The sequence below is a fragment of the Artibeus jamaicensis genome, unplaced genomic scaffold (assembly GCF_021234435.1).
Source record: "Artibeus jamaicensis isolate MK-2021 breed Jamaican fruit bat unplaced genomic scaffold, CSHL_Jam_final contig_373, whole genome shotgun sequence".
NCBI lineage: Eukaryota > Metazoa > Chordata > Mammalia > Chiroptera > Phyllostomidae > Artibeus > Artibeus jamaicensis.
In genome coordinates this window covers 12,667,236-12,682,256 of record NW_026521807.1, presented here as the reverse complement: position 1 = coordinate 12,682,256, position 15,021 = coordinate 12,667,236, and the positions used below count along the sequence as shown (strand labels likewise).

Here is a 15,021-nt window from a genome sequence, read left to right as displayed (position 1 = left end):
CAACAGCAGCACAGCCATTAATTAGTAGGTAGGCATTTATAAAAAACATGGCATACCTTCTCCTGTGTTTCAATGCTATTGACAAAATCAGAGTGCAAAACACTACAGTCCGCCCATTAAATGCTCCGGCAGTGCAATGATAGTTAGATGCCAAGATGCATCTTTTTCAGCAGAAAGGTTAAGAAAACATAGAGGCTATCAGGCCATCATCCATGCTCTATAAAATCAGGTGCCTTATTCTCTGTAACTCCTTTCTTTAGTCCTCTTAAAAACTCACTGCAGAGGCCCTGACATTAATTAATACCTGCAATGCTGAGAGTTCCAGGTGAAGCACTCACCGTCTCTGGCCTGCTTCGAGATTCATTTTAAAAAAGCCAAGCCAAGCCAGAACTTTCTTTCTCTAGTTTAGGTGTAATCATTATCAAACAAACAGTGCTGAGGTACTGGTCAAATAAAAGCACTAGTAGCTCTCGCTCTACAGTTAGGTAAAATGTGTAAGATGGTCTTCCATCTTTTATATGAGAGAGGTTCTTATCAGCCAAAGGTAAGGCCAATTGCTAGTGGAATCATAATGAGGTTCTCATCACTGTTAAAAATTCTCTCATTATAAAAACTAGGACGCTGAATATAATTATTAGAAGTCAAACACATGTAAAACATGAATTTAATCAGTATCTCCCAATTTATGGCTTGAAAGTCATATGTGTAAAAGCCAGGTTTGACATTTCAGGGTTCCATATAAGCCCTTTCAGGGTTTTGGGATTTCATATCCTGTGGTAGGTGTGTTGGGTACTTTTGCATGCAATTTTTAGTTTAATCCTCATGACGAAGCCATAAGGCAAGCATTATTATCTTCATTCTTTTATTTAATGATATTTATTGAGTGTTCATTAAATTCCAGAGGCTGTTCCAGGTGGCAGGGTTAGAGCAGGGCGCAGCGGCTACAGTGCAGAGCCCTCGCCCCTCGGGGAGGGTACACGCTAGCAGACAGTGCTTTTCCTTAATTCTTCTAAATTTAACTTGATCCTAAGCTATGTCATTAGAAAGACACTAGAAAATAAAACTTCTCTTAGACTACAGCTAAAATCTGAGATGGAAAACTGAGAGACATAAAATATGAAATAATACTAATAAATAAAGCCATACTACGTCTGATGGTAATGAGGCTGTGACAGAGCCTAAAATGGGATAAGAGCACACAGAGTGCTGAGAGCTGCTCATTTTACTGAGAGGGTCGGACAGGCATAAAGACGTCCAAAAGCAAAACTGGCACCTGAGACTTTCTGTGACCTCATCGGCAAACTGGACCACAGACATCTCCTTCAGAACAGCAGGAAAACACATTAATTCACCAGTGTTATTATTAACATGCTTCTGTCCTCCCATGATTAATGCTAAGCTTGATATGGCAAGATACCATCCAATTATTACCTTTATTTCTTATAAAGGTAAAAAAGTCTTATCACTTTTTTCTAATACATAAAGATCTTAATTGTCACCCCATGCACACAAATGAGTATAATTAATTTTTTTTCTGATTCCTCATCAGCAGGATCTGCATGAGAACATATGGAATTCTCCCTGGCAGGTTAGCACCCGACTCATGTCAGCAAAAACAGTTATACTGAGTATTTAACAAGTTTGTAGCAGATTTTTATGAGGTATTGTTAGACCTTATATACTGGTACCATTTTCTCACTTATACTCAGTTTATTTCTCTTGCCCAAAAGGATTTTTCTTTCAAAAATAAACAAAAGACACCAGTAATACAGACTTTAAACTTGCTTGATTTTTTTCTATTTCATTAGAACCCATTTCATTTGCTTATCGTCGTCCGTTTGTTACGAGTCTGAATTAATATATATGGCAACAAGTGTCCACATGTGGCCAATCGGTGTACTGTGCATGCATTTTTTGGGTTGGCCAAAAAGTCCATTTCATTTTTTCTGTGCTGTGGCTCTAGTAGTGCTTAGTTGTCTTTAACCTTATTTGAAACAATTTTGTTACATTGTATTATGACAGCTGTCATATCAGCATACATTTAAAAAAACTTATCAAAATTAGTAAAATTTTGTTCAGTCATTTTAATATCGAAGGTGGAAGAGAATATGCATTTTCTTTATGCTTTATTATTTCAAGAAACAAAAATGCAATTGAAATGCAAAAAAAGACAAGTGCAGTATATGAAGAAGGTGCTATGATTGATCAAATACGTCAGAAGTGGTCTGTGAAGTTTCTTGGTACTACTGACATTCTGTTCAAATAATTCTTTGCTGTGGGGCTGTCTTCTGCATGGGAAGACGTTTAGCACCACCCCTGGCCTCTACCCACTAGAAGCCGATATGGGAGATACCTGACACACTCAACATATCCAAATCAATAAAGTTATTGGTGAAAATAAAAAAATGTGTTTTTATTTTACGGGAAAAACTAAACGAACTTTTTGGCCAACCCAATACTTACTTATTTATTTAATTAATTTATTTCAAATGGACTGCCTTATTCCAAGTGACAATCATAAGAAAATTATAAAAATAAGATTTAAAAAAATGCTTGAATAATGTGTTGTGAACCTAAATGTAGAAAGTCCACTCAGCCTAGATTTTATAATTTCTCCAAAAGGAGAGAACCTCCTAGATCATCAAACAAGGCATTTACATAGACAGAAGGCCGGACAGATCCGCAGCAAACACGTGAATTTTGAGAATCACACTCAGGGAACTCTGAGCATACAAGACTACATGGTTAAAAGTACTAAGTGCTCCACTTCCAATAAAATCCAATTTCCACCTCCACTGCCATTGCAAGTGACATATCATCATCATCTCGAAACATTATCCCAATATAAATAATAAATAGAAATTAGTTATACATATCCACTATTGCTAATTTTCAATATATAACAAATCATTACAGTGTCCTTTATCTAGGGTGCCATTTCAATTATTTTTTAAATATTAAAAACAGAAAACAAACTTTGAAGGTCTTTTAAAGATCTGCTTATAATTTCCTCCAGCTGAATTTGCCAGCTACATTCTTCAGTGTTTACAACCAGCTACACTAACAGTTTGGTAAAGGGGTTTGCAGTATTACCATATGCTTAAAAATAGAAAACAAGTTGAGGACAATTTAATTATTCTTCACTGCCGAGGTTTATGGGGATAAACCAGGGCTGTATCATATTAACTCCATGCTAAATAAGAAAGGTTTAATAGTTTATCCATGATAGAAAATATTGCCATCTTTGCATGTGAAAAAAAATCTCAGATCTTTAGACTGGTACCATTTTCTTTCTCCATTTCAAGTGAATATTAACCATCATCTATATTAAAAACAAAATTGACTTTGAAAAGTGGAACTGAAAGTTCAGGCTTATGTTCTGAATCACTACAGATGCTCATACGTGTTGGGTATGAGCACAGTATTCTTCAATTCGCTGGAAACAAAACCTAAAACCAGGATCTAGTTCACTTTGAAGTAACTGTGATTATTCTGTGCTCTAGAGAGTTCAGATATAAAGATTTATGTGTCTATACAAATGTATTCTAATGTAAATATACTTTTGTAATAATTTCTTCATATATTAAGTCATCAAATAATTGCTGAACACCTGTACCTACTATGTATACACCAGACACTGTTCTAGACTTTTGGGATACAGTGCTACACAGCAGACCTTACTGAGATGACATTCTTTTTGAAGAAACAGGGAATTGGAAAGATCAAATAAATATAATATGGGGTGGCAATCAGGACTATAAAGCAGTGAATAGGAACAGACGATGAAAAAGATAGTCAGGAAAGGCCTCTCTGAGGAGTGCCATTTGAAGTGAGACAGTGTGCCATGCAAATGTCTGAAAGAACACTCCAGATAGAAGGTGCAACAAATGCAAAGACTTTGAGACAGGAACAGCTGTAGAAAGATCTAACACGCCAGCACTACTTAGTAAGTGCTAAACACTCTTCTCAGCAGAAGAGTGGGATGAATTCAGTAACTCATTTAATCCTCACGGCAACCTTGAATCAAGGCACAGAAAGGTTAAATAATTTGTTCAAGGTCAAACTCTAGGAAAAGGGAGAAGCAGAATTTGAACCTAAGCAGTTGGTCTGGCTCCAAAGTCTCCTTCTCTGGCCACTTAACCACACTGTCTCTCTGAACATGCATCTCTCTGCATGCCCTGGGCACTGAGCAATGTCCCCTCACAAAAGTTGTAGCAAGAACCACTGGAGCTTCAGAGTATTGCCATCAAGAGATAAGGATATGAGTTTTGATTTTAAAAAATTAAGATTTATCAGCCTGAGTCAATATAAGACTGAATGAAACTATATCTGGGAGAGGAATTCCTCTGGAAAAAATAATGAACACAGATCAATTTGCATCCAGGCTATGGACAACTCCAGTGTATTACAGCCAAGAACACGTCATAGGCTTCCTTCTTTGCTGCATCTGAAATGATGAAGCAGAGATAGAACTTGGGTGCTTCTGCTCCTAAGTGTTACATCTGGTTGTCCCAGATGGTGAACAGAAAATGACAGATACACACTGAGTTGAGGATAAAAACAACCATACAATGCTCAGGCTGTTGCTGAGCACACATTAATAAAAATGCTTGGGGTTCCTATTGACTCAAACTATAGCTTGTTTGTTCTCTTGTGAAAGAAAAAAAAAAGAGGCAGAAATCAGGTTATAAGGATCTCAATAAAGAATTGAAGCAAAAACAGTGAACCCTTTCAGCACGCTGAATCACACGAAGACCATCATGGAGGCTGCTTTCTAGGGCACCTCCCACGTATGGGTCTACAAGCACAAGTTTGTTAAAGCCTCTACACACACCATGTCATAACGACGTGCAGGGAACAGCACAGAGATTGTCTGCCAATGTGTGGGCTACTATTTTTTAAAGACTGCATTTTTTTCTAATTCTAAGTTTCATTCAGATTAAATTATCCTGATTTAATATTTAAAGATGGCTTTCTGCAATGGGATTGGTTAAAAACTAAAAGGTACCAGGCTTAAGCAATGAAACATTTGTTCTAACATCTACAGCAATAAAAATGTGTTATGATGTCCAAATGAAGAGCTCCAGCCCAACTGTGAATTAAATACACCAGTTTACTTCATGGCCATAAAAAGCGTTATTTTTTATATAACAACTGTACTGATACTTCTGATTCATTGTCATTTATGGTGACTTCCAACTGTGTGACTTCTGGATATTTTTACTATTTAAAATTTAAAAAAGACTGTAGCAAAGCACAATCCTTTCATACTGCCTTAACTACTCAACTGATTTCAGAGACATTTGGGCGGAGCTCGGTGAGATCATCTTTGGATTGGATGAGCATATCTTCCTGTGCCAGCAATGTACAGATTAGAGTAATTAAATTACAAGTAAGTCAATAAAACTAAGCACCTCAAGCTTAAAACCTCTGTGAAACAGTCAAATAACTTCCAAATTTCTTCAGCCTTAGAACTATTTCCCAATGGAGAGCTAATTTTAATCAAATCACCTAAGTTCATAAGGTGTTGTTTACACAAAAGGGAAGAGAAAACAGACAAATTAAGCATGTATTTCTGTGTATGTGTTGCATTTGCTTTCAGAATATGTGGGGTGTGGAGGGCAGGGGGAGTAATGGGGGAAAAAGGGGTACAACTGTAATTGAACAACAACAAAAATTTTTTAAAGAAAATTGCAAATTAGTGTATCTTCATGATTATATTAAGGTAGAGATTATATCAACTAATTGAAATTAATAATTAAGACCTGGCCTCTGAAACCTTTCCTCTGACTTCAGGAAATTTTTCTCTTTCATGCAGGTTCTGGCCCAGGTTGTACCATAAAGAGGCTATTTTACATTGGGCATGGGCTCAATCTCATTATCACTTAAATAAAGAGATAACTATAGAAGGAGAGGTTAGGTAGAAAATGGGCCTTTAGTTCCTTTGGTGAACCCAAATTCTACTGCTTACTTCCATTTTGTCCTGGATTAAATATTAAGTCTATTCATAAAGGTGTCATACCATGTGTTTTTTCATCTAGTATGACTTATGATTTCAATAAACTCCATCTTTCATAATTACTTCTACAATGAACTCTTAATTGATAGTAATAATAGATGGAGACAATGGATCAGGTGATCTAAAACTGCAGATAATTGAAAATTATATCAGTATCATCTCATCATTCATCTTTTACTTCAGTTAACAGCATACCTGGCTTCTGGGCACTGAAAACACAATAGCTAGAAAGATGGGCAGTCTCAAAGTTTGCTATGCATGATAATAACATCAGCATGCATACATTTGTCCAGTAGATTTGCAATGTACTTTCCATTCACAGATTAATTAAAACTTGAGTATATATATAAATTAGCATCAGCACACATTCCGTCAGCAAATATTTAGAGTCTATTATGCTCCAGCCTCTAAGATGCGAAGTTATATAACATGTGATTCATGTCCCTAGGAAGGCCGTATTCATCTAACTGGTCACTGACTCTGAGAAGCAGAGAGCCCCCAAAAGGCCAACATGAGAAAGTATTATGTTTTAAAAGATTCTGCAGAAGGTCCCTAATTCATTCCGACACTTACGAACTACCAGTTAAAAATTTCCCTGTCTCTAATCCAAATAGTTCATGATTCTACTCAAACTTGACATCTATTATCGTCTTAAAAGGCTTTATTTTGCATAGACAAAGCACTGCATACATATTTATTGATTTTTAAATTTTATTTTCTTCCCATTACTCATCTTCACAGAACTCTTCTGAATCCTTTCCAATTAGACACTTCATTCTCTAGCCACACTGATTGGTTCAGAGATGAGTAATGATTCAAACAGAGTCTTCCCTGTTTTCATGGTGGGGAAGCAACAGACTTTTCCACTGGGAAACCAGAAGGACCATGTAGGCTAAGGGCTGCCAGTGGCCTCTTCCCACTTCATGGAGAAAACCAGTCCAATTATGAAAATAACAAAGGCACCCAGCAGTGAGTCATGGACGGAGACAGAACTCATGACATTTTTGTGTTCAGAGCTTCCTGAATTCTACACTGCTCTTAAAGTTTTTATATACATGAGCTATGTGTTTATTATGCTAGTTTGATTTGGGTTTTTGTCGGTTGATTTTAAGTACTCCCCCAAAAATGCTCCTAGGAGTTCCTTACACAGTGTGGACATCAGGTTCACTACATATCTGACTGATGTGGTTGAGGAAGGAACATACGTCCCAGAATTAACACACTGGGAATTTAAAGAGTATTAATGATAGCATTATACCCTAATTTAATTTTTTTTAATTTTATTTAGTTATTTTTCAAGTACAGTTTTTTGTCTATTTTTCCCATCCCAGCCTCCCCCGCCCCTTGCTCCCCACCTCCCTCCCATTTCCACCCCCCCTAGTTCTCGTCCCTGTGTCCTTCCTATTTGTTCCTCCAAATCCCTCCCCCTTTTTCCCCTTAACTTCCCTTCCTTCTCCCCCTCTGGTCACTATCCCCTTGTTCTCTATTTCAGTGTCTTTTTTTTTTGTTTTTTTTTCTGCTTGCTTGTTTGTTTTGTTGTTTAGCTTCCTGTTAAAGGTGAGATCATATGGTATTTGTCTTTCAGATGCCTGGCCTATTTCACTCAGCATAATGCTTTCCAGTTCCATCCATGTTGTTGCAAAGGGTAGTAGCTCCTTCTTTCTCTCTGCAGCATAGAATTCCATTGTGTATATGTACCACAGTTTTTGGATCCATTCATTTACTGATGGGCACCTGGGTTGCTTCCAACTCTTGGCTATTGTAAATTGTGCTGCTATGAACATTGTGGTGCATAGGTTCTTTGATATTGATGTTTTAGGATTCTTAGGATATAATCCCAGCAGTGGAATTGCTGGGTCAAAAGTAGGATTCATCCCAGGGATGCAAGGATGGTTCAATATTCGCAAATCAGTAAATGTAATACATCACATAAACAAAAGCAAAGACAAAAATCACATGATCATATCAATAGATGCAGAAAAAGCTTTCGATAAGGTACAACACCCATTTATGATAAAAACACTCAGCAAAGTGGGAATACAGGGAACATTCCTCAATATAATAAAGGCCATATATGAGAGACCTACAGCCAATATCATACTCAATGAGAAAAAACTAAAAGCTTTTCCACTAAGATCAGGAACAAGACAAGGTTGTCCACTTTCACCACTTCTATTCAATATAGTATTGGAAGTTTTAGCCACAGCGATCAGGCAAGAAAAGGAAATAAAAGGCATCCAGATAGAAAAGGAGGAAGCAAAACTGTCACTGTTTGCAGATGACATGATAGTGTACATGGAAAATCCTATAGACTCTACCCAAAAACTGCTCAAACTAATTAATGAGTTTGGCAAAACAGCTGGTTACAAAGTCAATATCCAGAAATCAAAGGCATTTTTGTATACCAGCATTATACCCTAATTTAAACTGTACAGTTTAGGAGGAACCATACTGATAGGAAAATCTGAAGTTAATTTTTAAAAAACCAACTGATAGCATAAGGACATCCTTTCTTCAGTGGATTCGAGCAAAAAGAACTACCAGTGAGATTAGGAGGTGTGCGTGACATCTCAATGCCCTACAGCTCATCTTTCATCTGCACCAAAGTTAGTTCTTAGAGCTCTGGAGAGAATCAGATTCCTTATGTGTATATACCTAAAATGCTTGCTGTCACTGAAATAGAAGTGAATTTATGAGATCAATCCCCAAGAGGCTAGTTAATTCCTTCTAGGCATTCTGCCTGTGCAGTTGCCCATGCCAGAAATCTGAGAATCACCCATGACTTTCTTTTTTCCCCCTAAATCAAATCAGTCACCTAGGCCTGACAGCTATATGAATATTTTTTGAATCCATTCATTTCTCTTCATCTACACTGCCACCATCTATATACCAGATCACTATCATCTCTGGCCTGGCTTATGGTAATAAGCCATGAACTCCACTGTCAACATTCACTTATTCCCTTACAACCCTTTTCTTATAAAACACTGTGCATGGGGGGTGCTTTTAAAAAGTAAATAATATTAAAGGGCACATACCCACTTTTAACTCTTCAGTGACTGTGCATTGTCATCAGGTTCAAGTCCAAAATCCAGTCTGCTTACCTTATTCTGATTCAGTAATACTGGCATTCTTGTTCCTCCAATAATGCAGGCTTCCTTCATCCAGTGGGATTACCCTTCTACTCAGAACATTATATTCCCTGCTCTTAACCTGGTCATTGCTACTACTACATTAGGCCTAGTTTTTAAGTGTTACTTCCTCAGGAACATCCTCTTTGACATCATAAACTAGATCAAGTCCCCCCCCCCCCATATACAGTTTCATAAATCCATTAGATTTCCTCTGGTGGAATTTATCCAAATTATAATTAATCATTTTAAGGGCTGTTTAAAGCCTGTAAGCTTCCTGAAGGCAGTTACTATGTATATCTTGTTCCTTTCTTGTTCCCCCAATTATAATGAAGAGATCACTAATTATCTATCTATCCATACAAATAACAGTTTCTCCCTCCCCAGCTAACATGTGACAATATCTCTCCCCCTTGCCTTGATGAAACACAGGTTGGGAGACAGTTCTTGATGGGTCTTCTTCTTCAGGGCTTGAAAGCAAAGGCACTGATGGCTTTTGTCCTGGATTATCTTTTCAAGAATGCATGGAAAGCCTTGGAAGACAATGCTTCCTTCTGGAGCTGAGGGGATACTTATTTACTGCCTAGTGTAATAAAGATGTGCCTTAGAACCCTAAAATTTTTATGAAGTCTCTCTCTCTCTCTCTCTCTCTCTCTCACACACACACACACACACACACACACACAAATAACCAAGGCCTTCTGAGAAAGAAAAACAAAGCTGGAGGCATCACACACTCTCATTTCAAACTACAGGGTCTGGCACAAATAATGCCCCCTTTTTATTACAAAACTTTTCATTACAAAATCATAAGCATAAAATTCTGTAGCATAATAATATCACACTAAAGCACACCATATGACACTTTACGTGAAATGTTCAAATTAAAACTATAAATTATTACACCCGTACTATTACCCTACTAACCACACTAAAGCAGGCATTACTTCTGCTGGACCCTGTATATTACAAAATGATAGTAATCAAAGTAGTATGGTATTGGCATAAAAACAGACACATAGATCAACAGAACAGAATAAAAAGCCCAGTGATAAACCCACACATGTATGGTCAATTAATTTACAACAAAAGAGTCCAGAAAATACAACAGGGAAAAACATCATCTTCAATAAATGGTGCCAGGAAACTAGACAGCCACATGCAAAAGAATGAAACCGGAGCACAGTCTTATATCATACATAGAAATTAACTAAAAGTGAATTAAAACTTGAATGTCAGACCCCAAACCATAATATTTCTAGAAGGAAACATAGGTGGTAAGCTCCATGACTTACATCTTGGTGATGATTTTCTGAATTTGGTACCACGCAGAGGCAACAAAAGCAAAAACCAACAAGTGGGACTCCACCAACTAAAAAGCTGCTTCTGCATCATCTCAGCGCACCTTGGAGGGCAAGGGGAGCTGATGTGAACATGAGCTGTGTGACTCACTGTGTCACTAGTATTAATGTTACTTTGTGTAGGACCCAGAATTTTATCTGCCATTATCCATGAAGCTGCGCCAGGCTAATTTGTGAGCTAGCCAGGAAGGTACCATTTCAGATCCACTGGAATTCCTGACAAGGAGGGCAATTACACTTTGTAATCCCTAACATTAAAAAAAACTAACAAAAAAATGTTTACATCTGACTTCCTACCAGAAACTCTTAAACCATGAATTCTTGACCTGAGGTCCATGGATGGGTTTCATGGGCACTATAAATCAAAAACACTGTTTAACATAGTAGTTGAAACTAGTAAACAGCTTTTATCAGATTTTCCAAGGGGCCAAAAAAATAGTAAGAACCATTTAAGGATACATGCCTTACTGCCTTAGGAATATTTTAGATTCAGTTTAAAAATATTAGAATAAGTTGAAAGACAGTGATTTCTTCATTCAGCATACTTTAAATGTCATACTTAATTGAATGTGATACGTCAACTTCCTTCCTTACCTTCATATTTTTATTCTCCAGTCTTGAGCTAATGTATGTGGTGTGAGTATGTGAATCTCAGTTAATATATGTATATCGTACACTAGTGCCAGGCACTTTTTCCAAGAGCTTAACATGCATTAACTCATTTATTACAACAACCATATGAGATATTATTATTGAATGCTACAGATGAGGTACCTGAAGAGCAGAAAAGTTGGGGTGGGGAGGAGGTGGGGAGCGTGGGACGAGGGGGGGCTCAGATGGGAGAAATAGACAAAAAACTGTACTTAAAAAATAACTAAATAAAAAAATGAGAAAAAAAAGAGCAGAAAAGTTAAATAACTTGTCCAAGATCGCACAGCTAGTAAACATTAGAGAAAGACTTGAAATTTGGCATACAGATATATGAATTTATCTATGATCTTGATGTCTAAGCTACACTGGCTTTTGATTTTGATTAAATTTTTTAATCTTTTGGGATTCCATTTGCTGTTATATATTGGGTTTGTTGTACAGAGAACCATTCTGCATGGCGTCAGGAATGTAGCCCCACCACTGATTCAGAAAACGGATGGGGAGTGAGGTCGGCACACAGGACCCACACCCACAGATAGGTTGTCCTGTGGGGGAATCAGGCCTGTATTGTACCTAGGCTGCTATGAGGTTTGCTTTTGCAAAACTTCCTCACCCTGACTTGAGGCAGAAAATGTTTACTGCATATCTCTAGAGTAACTTCCCAAAATCTGTGCTAAACCTTCCAAGTATGGAGTGTAACCAGTTCAACCACTTTTTCCTTTGATCTGCAACATCCTTCTCTTTGAAGTAATTAGCAACATTCTTTCCTTTGTTATCTGTAAAAGGTAATCACCTACAGCAAACCTGTGCCTAGTAAATGAGGACCATCCTCCATGCAATGTACCCAGAAAAGCAATAAAAGCCTGTCCAGGTGGGGGTCGGGGGCCGTCTCTCTCACTTAGAGAGCAGCCATGCCATCCCTTCTTCTCCACAGGACTTCTGTGATCGGTGTGAATTTGTTCATCACAGCCACAACACATGGACCCTGTGGGCTGGGGTCTGCATCATTGTTGTGCTAGTTGATTTGGTCTAATGGAATAGGGTTAGTTAATAATATAAATATATACAAAATAAAAATAGCTTATCAATCATATTCTTATATATTCCATTATTTAACAAAACCAGAGTCAAAGCATTTCAGAAAATTGTTGTCAAGCAAAAAGTTGTAAAATGGTTGTACAACATATACTGAGAAAGCAAAAAATATATTATTTCAAAATCTGATAAACAGAATTCTTAGGGATATAAATTGTTTAGCAAAACTTCTTAATAGGCCATTGGGAGCTAAACGCATAGGGCAGAAAAGAAAGAAAAGGTAATACCAAGGAAAATTTGATTTTTTGGTTCCTATTGACTCAAACTATAGTTTGTTTGTTCTCTTGTGAAAGAAGAAACAGAAGCAGAAATCAGGTTTTAAGGATCTCAATAAAGAGTTGATGCAAAAACCGTGAACTCTTTCAGCACGCTGAATCACATGTAAGACCATCATGGAGGCTGCTTTCCAGGGCGCCTTCATGGTACCCTTTTCTAAAGCTAACAGAGTAACTGATGTTAATAATCCACTGGAACTGCTCACCCTCTTCAATTGCCCTGAAATGTTCAGAAAACCTTGTTCCAGTGGTATCATCTGTTGAGGCAGATTCTTCTATGGGATTTTCATTGTTCAGACTTAATCGGGCTTAAACTTTGCAATCCAGATTTTCCTGTATTGAAATATGTGTTTTGTTTGGAGACTACCTTGAGCGGTTTTCAAAAGCCTCAGAAAAATGCCTGGGTAACTTCCATGGTCTTCCAAGTACATTTTGGAGATTCAGAGGATAGAAAACAATTACTGTTCCCATGCTTTTTGGAACACTCAACCAAATGTTTAAACTTTTTAAAAATTTAAAATAAAAGCTAAAGAATTAAAAAATTTTGGTATTCATATCTAATATTCATATATAAAATCAAGTTATTACAAAACTAAAGTAGGTTAAGAATTTCAACACACTAAATTTTATATTATGCTTAATAGAACAAAATAGATAAGAAAAGGGGTTAATTACTCAACTAAAGAAAGTAGAAGGAAGAGAACAATAAAATATAAGCCAATGTTGGTGAAATAGAAACAAATAAACAATAACAGCAAGGAGAGATTATTTTAACTTCACCTCTGCATCGCCAATGATATACCACCACAGGCCAAGTGACCTTTATCTCTTGCCTCCATTGCCACAGCCTCCTCACTTTTCCACCTGCTTCTATTTATAGTTGAAACTGTAAATCAGATCATCTCAGTCCTTCCACAGTGTAAGCCCAGCATCCTTACACTAACTTCTGCAACTTCTCTTTTTCTTTCTTTCTCACTCACTCGACTTGGGCCATACTGGCTTCTTTGCAATCACCAGCCATAACTGGCATGTTCATGCCTTAGGGCCTTTGCATTGGCTGTTCCCTCTGCAGGGACATTCCTTCCCAGATAAGCACAAGGCTAACTTCCCTGCCTCCTTTAAATCCTTGCTCAAACCTCATCTTCTCAATAACACCTCTCTTTCAACTCTTCTTTAACCTTGTAACCCACACACACTTCATACCCTACAGCACTCCTTGATCCAGCTTACCCTCCTCAATTCTTTTCATAGCATTTCTCATAATATTATTATAGTAGGTATGTAGCTAGTTAGCTATTAACAAAGGAAAAGCGCAGATGGAATCAGACATTAAGCCTGATTAACTGGGAAGGGGCAGCTTCACAGACATCCCAGGGGATAGCTAATTGTGCTGCACCAAAGAGACTTAATCCCTGAATAGGTGGGTTTCCACCCTCCCCAGGGAATAACTGAGCCATTCCCTCAGTATTGGGGGGTGGAGGGATGGGGAGTGAGGGGGGACTGGTGAACATGAAATTCCTCTGCTGAGGCATATACAGTAGGAGCCAATATGGTGACATAAAGGGGAGGTGTCTAGTCTGGGGGAAAGATCAAATAGGATAAGGGCATGGAACCCCTGAAGATCCAGGAAAGGGCCTGGATAGGGTGAGGGCCCAGCACAAAGTCGGGAAGGATTAGAAAGGAGACTGGTTAGTTTGAAAGAAAGCCTGCTCTCTCCCATGCCCAAGATAATATAAACAAAGCTTGAGAAAGGCCTGAGGTTCCTTCATTCACCTGCTGTCTCTGCAGCAGCTGTTTGAGCCCGGGCTGAAGTGTGGCATTGACTGCACTGGAGCACAGCTGGGAGCAGAGACCACACTGGACCACTGGAGCCCGGGGTGATGCCTTACAGCTATGGGTTCTGACCCTCCTGTGGGCACTTGTGCTCACCAGGCCCAGGACTTCTTCTGCAGTGGACGGAGCTGAGACACTTGGTTGTGAATGAGATATTAGACATCTGGGGACAGTCCTTTGTTTTCATTCCAGCAAATCTTACCACAATGCCTCAAGTCTTCCTAGGCATGGGTCCCCAAAATGCATTTCCTGTGACTATATACAAGAATTCTATTTCTACCAGCAACAATATCCCTTATACTTAATTATACTTGTTGTTTGTCTCTGCCTCATAAGCTCCACAGAGTAAAGATCTAAGATCTATTTATTTATTTTTACTGTTCTTTTTCTTTTATTTTGTCTTCCCATCATAATTACTCAGAACAAAGCAGGAGCATGACATACAGCAGTTACTCAATGTAATTTACTGATTACATGAACAAAGTATAATTGTTTAAAAAGCTACTGCTTTGAAAAGACACTAATAATCATTGGCATTATCCATCATTACAAAGAAAGAAGGCACAAAATCATCATTCAGAATGAAAAGGAGATAAAACTTTAGATATGAGAAAATAATATGAAGCATTTTATGCCAACAAATTGGAATACTTAAA

At 37.8% G+C, this 15,021-nt stretch overlaps 1 protein-coding gene across 1 annotated transcript in view; it reads right to left on the bottom strand.

Annotated features, from left to right (window-relative positions):
- The window catches only part of ADGRV1 (adhesion G protein-coupled receptor V1), a 519,907-nt gene that overhangs the window by 96,462 nt on the left and 408,424 nt on the right, over positions 1–15,021 (bottom strand). The window lies entirely within an intron of this gene.